Raw genomic sequence first — 13,178 nt, forward strand, 5'->3', positions numbered from 1 at the left:
AAAAAAAAAAAAAAAAAGGGAGAACTGTAGAGTACAGAAAAGGAAAGGAAGTCTATGACAGCTCACAGGAGGTTGGTTTTTTGATCACTCATGAGCCCTGCATGCATGTTTTGTCTGTATAGTAGAGCCTGTATCATCATCCAAGCAYCAAGCAAACTCCCACAACTCACCTGTAGAGCCACCAAGTAACTTGGCTTAGGAAATGCTTCATATCAAGCAAATAAAACAAAAGARAAATACCTTTTTTGGCATAGCACACCAATGCACTTACATGTCTCGCCTGAAGCCAGAATGTCAAGCAAGACTGTAGTAGGCAACCTCTTAGATTACCTTGTTTTGAAATTTGGTTTCCTGAAAAGGGTCTGTGGTGCTCTGAAAGGGGCAGAAATTACAAGCAACTTCATTGTAAATTTGCTAAAAACCATCTGACACAACTGTCAGCTGCCCACAGATCAAAAGGATGAGCAGTCAATTCAGCTGGCTGAGGATTTTACTGACTTTTGCATGACTTTTTCCGACAGCAAGTAGGACAGTCCTTATGTTCGGAAGAGGTGAAGGTTGTTATGTTTCTTTGTTTCATGTGGAAGAGCCTGAAGCATATCCAGTGATACTGCATTTTGCTTACCTCTGTACTCTGAATATACCTCTTGGGACCATGAGGTTCATGCTGAGAAAAGAAAAACAGCAGAAGAAAGAAGCTTCTGAACCCACATCAAAATATTTGAAAAACCTGATTGGGAGGGAAAGAGCACAAGAACTCGCAGTGCAGCTTTCTTGTCAGAAGATGTTCAGAAAAAGGTAGATCTGGYAAATTAATGTTACTGGGATGATAAAATTCATATCAAACTGGGAAGGAAAGGGAAATAGCCCAGTAGCAAAATCTGGGAATGGAAAAAGATGTTAAGAGTTCTTCACTGCAGCACTTTGCCTTCTTGTAATGTTTTGCCCACGTCTCCACGAGCTGGTGTTTTTTGATGTGTGTCCTCTCTATGTCAGTTCACAGTGGGCTGTAAGGCAGCATGCAGAGCAGAGCAAACTATCGAGCTCACGTACAGACTGGAAGAAGGCAARGATTTGGACTCCAGGGACTGACACAGCAAGTGTAAAAGGTGCCCTGGCTTTTACCCACTGGCACCCTGAGGCTGTTTGTAGCTCAAAAACTTTGAACCTAAAAGCAATTTCATCTGCATTTCAGGAATGCCTGCGCTATTGATCTGCCCAACTTGAAAGCACCAACWAGGCTGCTCAGCTATTCATGCCAGCTGCTGAAAGACACATTTGCCAAAACAATAAGGTAGAATCTAAAATTGGTCCTGTTTCAGAGGAGAAAGCAACAGCAACAACCCACCAACACTAAAAGGCAATCTGRAGAGAGAAAGCAGTGCTCCAAACCCAACACTCAACCATCACGGTTGTAGTTAAACCATATTTGCATCCAATATCTGCATCAGGCTCAGAACTCTATCTTTTCTTCTTTCTGTATTTTTTTTTTCTTTCTACTTTTCTTCTTTTTTTCTTTTTTTTTTTTTTTTTTTTTTTTTTTTCTTTTTTATCCCTCATTTTTTTTCCTCTTCCCCCTTTCCTTTTTCAAAATCCTGGACAATAACAAGCATCTAAAAGCAATTCCAGCTGCACAACCTCTCTCGACCTGTCTAACCTTTGCCAACCTGTCAGCCCCAGCAGGCTGCATAGGCAGTGATAAGCAAACCATCCTTCCCTCAMTCTCCACCAGCAACCTGTTTCCCAGACTTGTATGCACCAGGAAGGTCTGCTGGGAGACGTGTTACTTGTGAACTATAACCAACAAACCACACCACCACTGTCATATTGAACCCGAGCTCCTGCCTGAAACACTGCTGGCCTAAATATTTAGTACTTGTTAGCACAGGTGGCAGCTCTTATCATGCTCTTATCATGGAAGGAGGAAGAAAATCCAAAATAAAGGTTCTGATGTGGGAGATTCACTCCACATCTGGCACGGGGTGGCAAAGAGTCACAGTCAGCAGAACTTAGACACCTTAGCAATTATGTGGGTGGCTGGAAAAATCCCATCATCTCCTTGTGCAAGCAGTGATGGATTGGTGATTAGACAGRTAATTCAGCAGGGGGATAGAGCACTGGTTGAACCTGCTCTGTTAAGCAGGAAGTTTCAGCTGCTTCTCTGCRTATTACCTCTCTCTGCAGGTTGCCACAGAATGGTGCCCTAAATTCTGGCAAAGCTATACCTAAGTGAAGAAAAAACTTGAGATTTTTGTCCAACTCTTAATTCCTCAAACAGGCCCCCAGATGGAATGCTGCAGTTTGGCTYTTCAAGGAGTGAGGCTGGCTGCGATGTTCACCAGGCACCCCCTGCAGCCCAAGCCCTACAGCATACCTGCAAGCCCTGCAATCTGTTTGCTAGGTCTTTTACAACAGTGTTGCAGAGAGATGAAAGACCTTGTCAAAAATTAACTTCTTTTTTTTTTTTTTTTCAGGAATGAGCTAGTCCCGTCCATCAAGAAATATTGAACAATTTTGATAATCAGCAACAAAGGGCATTTAAAATCCCATTGCAGTTTCAAGTGTTTTAGCATTTGGAAGCTCAGTGTATTCCTCCCAAGGTTTGCAGGTGCAGAATTAACCAAAATACATCATCTCTCTTGCAGACAGCATCATTTCTGATATCTTCAGAGATAACCGCATGGATCAGGAGGATTATTGTGGCATTAGCTGCTCTGATTACATTCCCCACAGTTTAATAACAAGAGCAGGGAGACTATAGGTGTATCAACAGACTTTTGGATTTGTGAGCAAAAAAAAGTTGGGGGTTATTAGCAGAATGTGAGAAAAGAAAAGGTCACACACTCAAATGTGCCACTTAGGATAGAGCTGACATTCTGTGGGGCAAGAGAAATGATTTCTCAGTATAAYATCATGAGTTTTCTGATAAGAAGCAACAGGGACTTTGTTAGCAAAGCTGTAGATCCATCTTGTCACATCCAGAGGGCTTTGGCTGTGAGCTTAACCCATAAAAAAGAAGGCAACCACATTTTGTAACACCTGCCTTTTAAAGATAGCAGCTACAGTATGTGGGCTCTTCATATACCTGTTTATGTGCTGGTTTTAGCTGGGGCAGACACTTAGCTACCACAGGGCTAAGTTTTGGATTTGTGCTTTCAAAAACAGCATTCATAATGCRGCAGTGTTTTAGTAACTTCTGAGCAGGGCTTACAGAACGGTCAGGGCACTTTCTGCTTCTCACATTGCCCCACCAGCAAGGCAGGTTGAGGGTTCTTAGGTAGCTGGAAGGSAGCACAGCTGGGAAGGAAACCCCAACTGACCAAAGGACCCCTTAACCTGTGGCAGAATTCCAGTATACAAAGGCGGGGGGGGGGCGGGGAGAAGAAGGGATGCAGTGGGGACATTCAGAGTGATGGCATTTCTCTTCCCAAATCACTGTTACAGATGACAGAAACCTGCCCCTGCCATGAGAAATGGTGGAGAAACCTGCCCCTGCCATGAGAAATGGTGCATGAGTTCCTTGCTTTGCCTGCATGTGCATCTTTTGCTTTTACACACTGGTCTTTATCCCAAATGACGAATTTCCCCAGTTTTACCCATCAGATTCTCTCCCCCATCCCACCATGTTTGGAGTGAGGGGCTGTGTGCTGCTTAGACATCAGCTGAGGTTAAACAAAGCATAACTGYACTAACACCTGGATTTTTTAATCATTGAGAAGAACCTTACTTTCATTGGATATAAAAAGCTAGAAAAAAGTGGTCTCAGCAAAATGGTGGCTGTTAACAGCACTGCTGTGGCTTCTGTCTAATGTTTTCGCCAAGGTGGTAGCCTGCCCTCTCCACAGAAAGTTTTTGGTTGGTACTTCATGGAGAAAAGCAGAGAGGTAGCTGGAGAACCTTATAGCTGACATTACAAGCTACTAATGAGACTAAACATGCTTTTTCCCAGGCACATTTACCAAAGATAATATAGAATAAGTTTACAATTCTATTGTTCCAGCTCGATGTGCTTGTTAAAGTGCAGAAGACAAYCTGTAGTTGCTTATTTTGTATCTAAGCAACTGTCAGACTCTATCTCTACTGATAAGGAAGCRTATAATTATATGCTGCTACTTTAATTAGCAGCAGATGCCTATGTTTATGAAATAAAATGTAAGCTTTTTCTTAAGTGCAAAGCCTTGCTTATATGCAAGTTGCAAGAGCCCTCTTGCAGGCTTCTGAGGGCTTTGTTTGGCCGTGTGAGCTTGCTTGGTGCAGGGCACGGGGCARGCACAGTCGGTCGCTTTGGACCACTGGCTTGGAGCCCAGCCATCCTGAACACCCACTTGGGAGAGCAGGGAAAAGATAAATCAGTGTCTAATGTGCCTTTTTGACACTCCCAGTGCTGGCATGAAGCAAGTTCTTGTCCCTGATTCAAAGACCAAGAACCAAGAATGCACAGCTTGCTTTGGGCTACCTACTGCAGTGCCCTACAGRCTGCTTTCTGCAGGATGTGGCTGCAGAGCAACCAACACAGGGAAAGAATCCTTAACGTGAATKTCTGATCTCATCGAGGTGCTTCAGCAGCACACAGTGATGCAATGCAGCATTTTTCTTCAGAAGGAATAACAACAGGGGCCACTGCTGAGGGTCCTTCTTTGCGTGTAAGAGGAGAAAAGTACCAACGTAACAAAAGAAAATCCAGAAAACATGCACAAATGGAGAATATAGATGAGAATAACCTTGTCCAGGATAGAAAATACTTGTTAGACGAATCTCTAATTTCCATTATTCATTATTTTTATCCTTGTTTCCATGGAAACAGCACTTGTGCGATGATGCTGTCCTGAAAAGGAGTGAGTGGATGCACACATATATATGTACCTCTCCGTATTCTTCTCCTGGCCTCCAGCAACTTTGAACAAATCTGCCAGTAAAGCTGAGGTTCTGAGGACAGTTAGTTAGAAGGAGTTTTGAAAGCATTCAGGTAAGGCAGAAGTAATCCTGTAAGTYTTTGAGCCAAAGGAATCTCATTAGATAACAGATAGTTTGCATGAGAGAAGAACAAGGCCACCCCTGTAACTGCTGCATCTGCCAAAGGTGCTTCAGTAGATTCAACACCGTCACACACTGCTGGCCACAAGGCACAGATCCATGGGAAATCTTTTCTTGAGTTTGGAAGTCAAGGGYCCTGTTTAGAAACTGTTAAGATGCAGGACATCTTGTCTGAGGGTTTAGGAGGTCAACAGRATAAGTAACATCTGTCTTTTCTGTTTGCCCATCCCTTGGGGTGCCTTGCTCTGTCACTAGAACCAAAGAAAATGAAGCAAGCAACCACATTTGGCCCATCACATTTGGCCCATCTCTTCATTCCTTCAAAACAAGCTACCATGATGCCTCTCACAGCCTCRTGCACAAGAAAATGGACAGGTCAGATCATCAAGTAAATTAAGGGGAAAACCTGAGCAYCCCTAAGTACATTCATCGTATCAGGAAGGTATGAAATCCTTTAGCATACCTTTATATTCACAATTTTTGTGCCCCTCTGTCACAGCTGGTAATCCAGTTACAAGGACTAAGTTACACAAGACTGCACCCTMGTAGGCTGCAAGAGCACGCAAGTGCATAACCCATACCTTTGTCTTCTTTTCCTACACTTCCCAATCTTTAATCTGCTCTCTGTGAGCACTGCCAGCCATTTCTCTGCTCGCTGCAGTAGATACTGTCAGCAGAGACACATACCAGATGCTTTCCCATAGAGCCCAGTTTTGCTCTTGCCTTTACACTGCGACTGTCAACCAGAAGTCAAGGTCATACCAATTGCAAATTTCTGTTTGTGTTTGGTCTTCCCCACRCACAGTGTTAATTTGCAGTATGCAAAGCAAAGCTGCCATGACAGGTATCATTCAGAGCACATATGAAGGCAGAAGGATCTGCTTGAAGAAGACACCTGCAAGCTGGAACATTTGCATTTATTCTAAAGCTTTAGGGACTAGTTTAYGGTATAAGTTATTTGTGACAAAGCCCCATCAGCCTCATCTTGAACATGCTTTAAGAAATCATCCATGCTTAAGACTAGCTGTAGAAAATCACTGTGACCTGTATTAATCAGCATTCTAGGAGATGAAAACTCTATTTACWCCTGCAGTCATTTTCAAAGTGACCTGTATGACTGTTGAGTGCTATTTGAGGATTATCCTCTTCATAACAGGGGCTTTATAACTTCTGCTATACACGAACAACTTCAGTAACCTGTGTGCAGGTAATGTTCAGTAACAGAGAAAATCGAATCGAAAGCACATTTGAATGTGCTTCAAATGCCTGCCCATTTTCTAAGCCATGTAATATGAACATTATTGCAGCTGTGCAGGAAGCAGACAACCTCACACACCCCAAAGGACAACAMGCGCAACTCAAGGGAAGTACACCAAGGCACAAGAAGTTTCTATGTGTATTATCCCAAACTTCCAGCCCATCCCCTCACACTCCTCTCCACAGTGAATGAGAGGCTACACAAAATGCAGCCAACATGAAGCAACAGGAGGTAAATAATYATCCCAGATAAATTCTCCCTAGGCATAAACTCTACTATAACCAGTCTATTAGAGCGTGTATCATATTCAAGGCCCTACTGTCAACTCTACAGTACAATTTCAGTAATCATGTTTAGGACACTTTTCCTTACCCAACAGCCTAAACAGCTGTCCAAAATGGTGGCCCTCATTCAGATGGGATGAGGAAGATTCCCATGTATACTATTACCTCTTCTTCAGAGATTCAGAGAAATGTTTTATACTAGCAAGGTCATTAACTGATAGTGTAGGTCATTGCTATCAGTATTTCACACAGCCTACTGCCCTTCTGTCCCCTAATCAAAAAATAAAAGGCACAAGATGTTATTTCATAGAAAATTGGGGTAATGGTGGAGGGGCTCCTTTGTTAAGCCCCACTGACAAACCTGTGGTGAAATGCCATATGCTTAACATAGCCAAAGTGTGTGTGTGGGGGGGGAGAGGATATCAAAATCCAGAAAGCATTCTTCTTCTAGAGACTTACAGATAGCATTTCAATTACTAAAATATTTTCAGAACAGTCTCTTTCTGTAACACAGCAAAACTTTCTCTCCAATCAGCTTGCATCAATTGTGTCTTGAGTCTTAACGATGCAGCTCGAAATTTTCCACACAAAACTGATGATGCTGGTGAGATGCGGAGATTTAGCAGCAGTGCAGTGTGTGGTGGATAATCAAAATTTACTTTATGCCTTTCCATATAATGCCATCTAGCGCTAAGGAACTGCCAGGCACACTTCATTAGGTATTCCTTCTACATCTGGGGATTGGAAGCGCCCTGAGAAGTTTTGTTTACTTCAAAACAACAAGAAAAAGTGTTTCAGTATGGCCATATGACAACACTAAAAAACAGCGAGACACCAGTGATATTTTTTAAATGTGGATCTACATCTGTTTCTGTGATAGATCACATATTCCTTTCCTGCTTATGGAAATTAATACTTGCTGGAAACCACTGGCTAATGAAAAATTTACTAATAGAATATGAAATGCTACTTCTCTAATGAAATGTAACCAGTCACTGTAAGAAGCTGATTAGAGAAAAAAAAAAAAACAGCTTTTTTAAATAAGAAACTCCTTTTTCTTTGAGACAGTCCTGTCTACCACCAGGTGTTAGGCTGTTGCACCTTGCCCTGCTGTTTTCCCTTTCCTTTACAGGCTGCAGGTTCACATCACCCCTTTCTGACTCTAGCACTGGAGACTGGCACATAAGCACCTATCTTGATTCCTCTACTCAGATTGATCATCCCATGGATGATCCTACTCATTTCTAAGACATAAATCCTCATTACAGCCAGCCTGGGCCAACACTGTCAAATGCACATGATCTGCTGCAACTTTTCTGCCTTCCCTTCTAAAGACCTTCTCTGCCCATCATCAACCCCCAGCTTTTAAAGCCAGATCTTAAGGCCCACTGGAAAAAATTAGTTTTCTTCACCTTTAAATTTCTTTTCTGAACTCTCTCTCCTTGCCCGTACAGCTAAAGCTCCTTTTTCCTTTCCCTTTACCACTACTGATTTTTCTTCGCTTCAGTTAATACTTCAGTCCTTTCAGCTTGAATTCTGCTTCCCTTGCATCACCTAAAATGTTATAATTCATGCTGCCAGAGTCTTGGGACCTTTCTTCCATGCTACCTCTTCCTAAACTAATTTGATTTACCTCCTGTTTCCTCAACCATCAGCTGTCCCTCCCTCAGCTTTCCTTCCATTTTCTCCTGGCCCCTTCTCTCTGACCACTTGGACATCATCCCTAAGTGTTTTTCATCTCCCTGGTGCAACATCTGCTGTTAGTGTTGTAGCTGCCCCACAATGTCAGAGCTTTTACTGCCAACACGCTTTTCTCCTGTCGGCAGCACAGGACCCTTTTTTCTTCTTCCTCACCCCCTCTCAGAAGGTTCATGGTAACATGCAACCTCCACTTTGGTCCACTGTCACCTCATTGCTGCAGCTCTTTAAACCTAATCAGTTAATTTTGCATGGCTCCAGGTAAGCAGATTATCTTATCAAGCTACATAAATAACACTGGATATATGCAGAAAGAGACTGTCCAAGTATGCAAACCAGAAGTCAAAAATTCCCAAAAGCTACATAGCTCCAGGAGGCCACTAAAGCAGTTTAGGATGACCTGAAGTCTCACCTATCTTTTCACCTTTGCAGCACAGTGCTCCGAGCTCAGTGTGCATCTGGTCAGGATGGTGGATGTGGGCAGCTGATGTAACTGTCCCCGCATTTGGCTGGTTTTACAGTTCAGGCTCCAGGTCATCAACCAAGGAGCACTCGTGATATCTACATGTAGTTAAATTTAATGATGCTTAATTAAAAAGCAATTTGCCTGTCCTTCCACCAACATAAACTTCAAATCTCTTTTTGCGTATATTCGCACAAAAAAGATCTGTTGGTTACACGGTTTCAGTCTGCCCTCTGCTGCAGGCTCACAGGCAGCTCCGTGATGCTGCTGCACGGCTCAGTGCTGCTCATCTTCTAAGAGCACAACATGGACTGCTTCTGTCTTGCAACTCAGAGATTGCAGATGTGTGTAGGTGTGTATGTGTGCATATATGTATACACAAACGTATATTCAACTCAGGAAAAGTTTAAACTAGAAAAAAGTAAGAGGTGCCACCAGGTGTGACAGTGGGGAGACGTAAAAACCTTTAGGAAATAGAGAGCAGAGAAACAAGAGCTGGGTAAGTGCACCGTCAGGCAGACAGCACTGCAGTGAACTCCACACGTGTAAGATAGCTGGTATATACACCTCGGCCTCCCACCTCTCATGCCATCTACACTCTCAGTGGCACACACCGAAAAGCAGGCAGACCGATGGCAAATCTCAGTTGGAGAAAATAACCTGTAAATGTTGYACCAGCCAAAACACAGGGCAGCTATCTACCTCAGGCGGCCTCTCTGTTCCAGTGGAAGTTTTCATTAGCAAAACCTGGACACTCTAATTTGCACACCATGAGCAAGTCCTCCTGTCCTCTGCTTTGGCCCCAGRGCTGTAGATGACAGAGGATCCCACTGCTGACATGGAAGCCAGAAGGGTCTCCCACTGCTAGCAGTATGCCTGAGGTAGAGCAGGAGAAGGTAGAGCTCAGCCATAGCACAGGAAGCCCTTTGCCCCCATATTGCTTGTGTAACAGCCCAGCGCTTTGTGCCCGGATCACAACGCTAAGGCATCCCTCCCGCTAAGGCATCCTTCCCGAGTGAGCCCAGGCCAGGCTGTCATGGGACAGATCTTACTTGAGATCAAAGGTTATTTCAGGTCAGAGGACAGAAGCTACTTGTTGTCAAAGATTACTTTCTAAGGCAGATTTCCAGAATGTGACTAGTCCAGCCTCTGTCATAGGACAGCAGCTCTCTGAGATCACAGGTTACATGAGGCCAGAACGCAGAGGTTATGCTGGGTCAAAAGTCYTTTCAGGAGAAAGGTTACTCAAGGTAAAAGGTTATGTGAGGTTACAGGGCCAGGGTCAATTTATTTCAAATGTTACTCAAGGCCAGTGGGCAGAGGGTATGTGAGGTCAAAGGTTACTTCCAGCCAAAGGTTAAATGAGGTGACAAGTCCCTCAAGGTCAAGAGCTAATTGAGGACACAAGACAGAGGATCCTCAAGGTCAAAGRTTATTTAAGGTCCAAGGACAGAAGCTCTTCAATGGCAAAAGTTCCTCAGTCACAGAACAAAGGTTACTCTAGGATAAAGGTTACTTCAGGTCACAGGACACATTACTCTAGGTGAAAGGTCCCTTGAGGTCAAATCTGATTTTGGTGTAAACCTCACCACTGCCCACACTGATGCCAGAGCCAAGTCTTCGGCATTTTTTGTCACCTGGATGCTGGCAGTTGTCACGTGCATGTGTCCCATGAGTAGGGTCTGAGACCAGCGGGACTGCTAGGCCCMTAGCCATGTGCTGGCTCACATGAGCCTCCAAGGAAGGGGGCTGCAGGCAAGCTGCCCACTGGGAATGGCCCTTCCACTGCCCTGCCTTCCCAACAACACACTGCACGTGGCTGGAGAAAGCASCGTTGGGAACAGGCTACCTTCACACCAGCAAACACTCCAGCAGCTTACCAGCACCAAGAACAGCACTCCAGCACCCAGGAGTGCTTCAACTTGGAAGTGCAGAAGCAGACAGGCATTGCCATGCAGAACTGATGAATGGATTAAAGGGGAAAGGACCAAAGAGACCAACAGCAGTAATTTGTGGTGAAGCTTCAGTGCTGGTTTTGCAATGGCAGTTGCCTTTTCCTTTTCATGCTTGATAGTAAACACTTCTTTTTCACAACCTGATCAGTAAAATTGGTAGCCTTCTCACAAGGCTTTAGAAACACTAAAAAAAGAAAAACAAGGAAAAAAAGAGCACAATACAAAAACTGAGATACAGTTGCTAGCACCAGGGACTATTATACTCAATTAGGGGAATTAGATGCAAGAATAAAATCATTACTTGAAATTAAGAGTAACTGTATGCTTGCCAGTAAAAGTTACTAGAGTTCCAAACTTGAGTCCAAATCAGAAACATCTCAACTTTATACTCAAGTTTTTCACTATCAGAATACAGAACTGTAAGGAAAAGTACTTAGAACAGTGCAAGGAAAAAAAATCAGTAATTTTTCTTTTAATGTAGCACTATCTAGCTATCATGAAAAAAAGGAAGTAATTTCTCATAAAAAGGAAACAGTGATCATTTCAAATGTTTCAAAAAGTACACCTGAAAAGTTAGCATATTGAGTAATGTCAGCTGAAAGCAACAAGAACCCCAAATCCTTCCCCATAAACAATACAAAAAAAGCAATTTTGTGTGTTGCTCTGCTATAATAGCTCATCTTTTCAAGCACTGAGCCTTCCCAAAGTTTCTTTTAAACTATACATAGTGTACTCTCAAAAATTCAGGCAGCTTCACTCAATAGAATAAAACCAAAACTCAAACCAAAACAGACTGCTCAGCTTAGTCTGTTTTAATGTTCTGCCAGGATAAATACATGCCAGAAAACAGCTTCTGAGATGCAAGTAATTTCAGAACTAAACATATTTTAGTAACAAGCAAGCACATCTCTCGGCTACTGCAGAGAAAAAAATAAACCTCTTTTCTAAAGAATTTTCTTGTGATTTTCAGCTACCTGACAACAGATGAGGTTGTTTCATTATGTGAMGGTTCAAATATTGCCTCAGTGTACTTTGAAATAACAAAGGGCTCTATTCAATCTAATTCAAACCAAATCCCACACATCAGCCCTAAGAGTACTCAGAACAATGGGACAACAGTCAAAGAACCATCATTAGCTGGCAGTGTCAAACTAGTGGTCAGGAAAGAAGACATGTTTTCTACATGGGCTGAAACTACATTAAATTAAAAAGAAAAAAAAACCGAGGAAATACCTACTAGTCCTGCAACAGTTTGGTATTTCACTGATGATCTGCGATTAGTTTGCTTCTTAAGATTTGCTTTTCTCACTAATTGCATTGAAAGCTTTTACACAAGATTAAATAAATGCTTAATCTCAAAGCTCTCAAAAGACATGAGTGTAAACTTTTCCCTCCATACAGCAACTGAAACAAAAATGGTATAACAAAGACTTTTCCTAAAAAAAATAAATTAAAAAAAAAAAATTAAAAAAGAGATTGACTCCTTGGAGTGCCCATGGGGACAATTTATCTGCTTTTATTAGCTGCCCTTACAACTTCTTTTCTTGCTGCCCATGCTTTGATACCCACGCTGCAGGGAGTCTTGTGAAACTTAGCCTAATATGAGTTCATAAAAACAAACTTYTAAAGTTTTCTTTAATCCAAGTGAAGGCACAACCTTAACCATTTCTTTCTCATATATTCARAGGGAAATGCACCCCATCAGCTTTGGAAATAAACACAATTACTRGGATCTGAACATGGCTATTATTATAGAGCAGTTGTAGATGATATGCCTTCACCACAGCACAAACATTCTTGGGGGCCCATAACTTGTTTCCATCCTTTCCAAAACAACATTTGTCTGAACCCAAAGGACTCAAGAGAAACACCATGAAATCAGGTTTTCTAACTGATTTTTTTAATAAACTATAGAAGAACAAGGTAACATTTCAACCAAAATCATGACAACTGCATGCTTAAAAGCAGGTACATAACATGTCTCTGGATTTTTCTGTTTTCTTTAGAAAAAAAAAGGAGAAAAACCGAACATAATGCATAGATTTCTACACATATTCAAATAATAGACTAAAGCAAGCAGAAACACAACTGGAAAAAATGTTTTGACAGTAATTCCAGATCTATGAAATTTTAAAAAGGAAATTTCAGTTCTAAGAATCTTTATGCTGAACCAAATTACTTTTTTATACAGCATGAAAATAAGTTTTATCAATTGAGGCACTAGAAACAAACTTACACAACAGCTCTAATCTGTGAACTGAAAAACCTACAGGCCATGGCATACTAAAAATTTAAAAGGTTGCATTAGACTTGCACTTGCTCACATTGACACAGTGAAATTGGTGGAAAACTACTGTTTTTCCAGTTAGAATAAAATCAGGTTCTGATTGCTGATTCCAAACACTTATCTTCCTAGCTTTTTCTCATTGTCCTCGCTTGCCTCATGTATTCTATCGGAAAAAAAAATTGAGAGGTTCCTGTGCCAC

This window comes from Malurus melanocephalus, unplaced genomic scaffold, assembly GCF_030028575.1.
Source record: "Malurus melanocephalus ecotype Western Australia unplaced genomic scaffold, MMel_1.1 scaffold_300, whole genome shotgun sequence".
NCBI classification, from domain to species: domain Eukaryota; kingdom Metazoa; phylum Chordata; class Aves; order Passeriformes; family Maluridae; genus Malurus; species Malurus melanocephalus.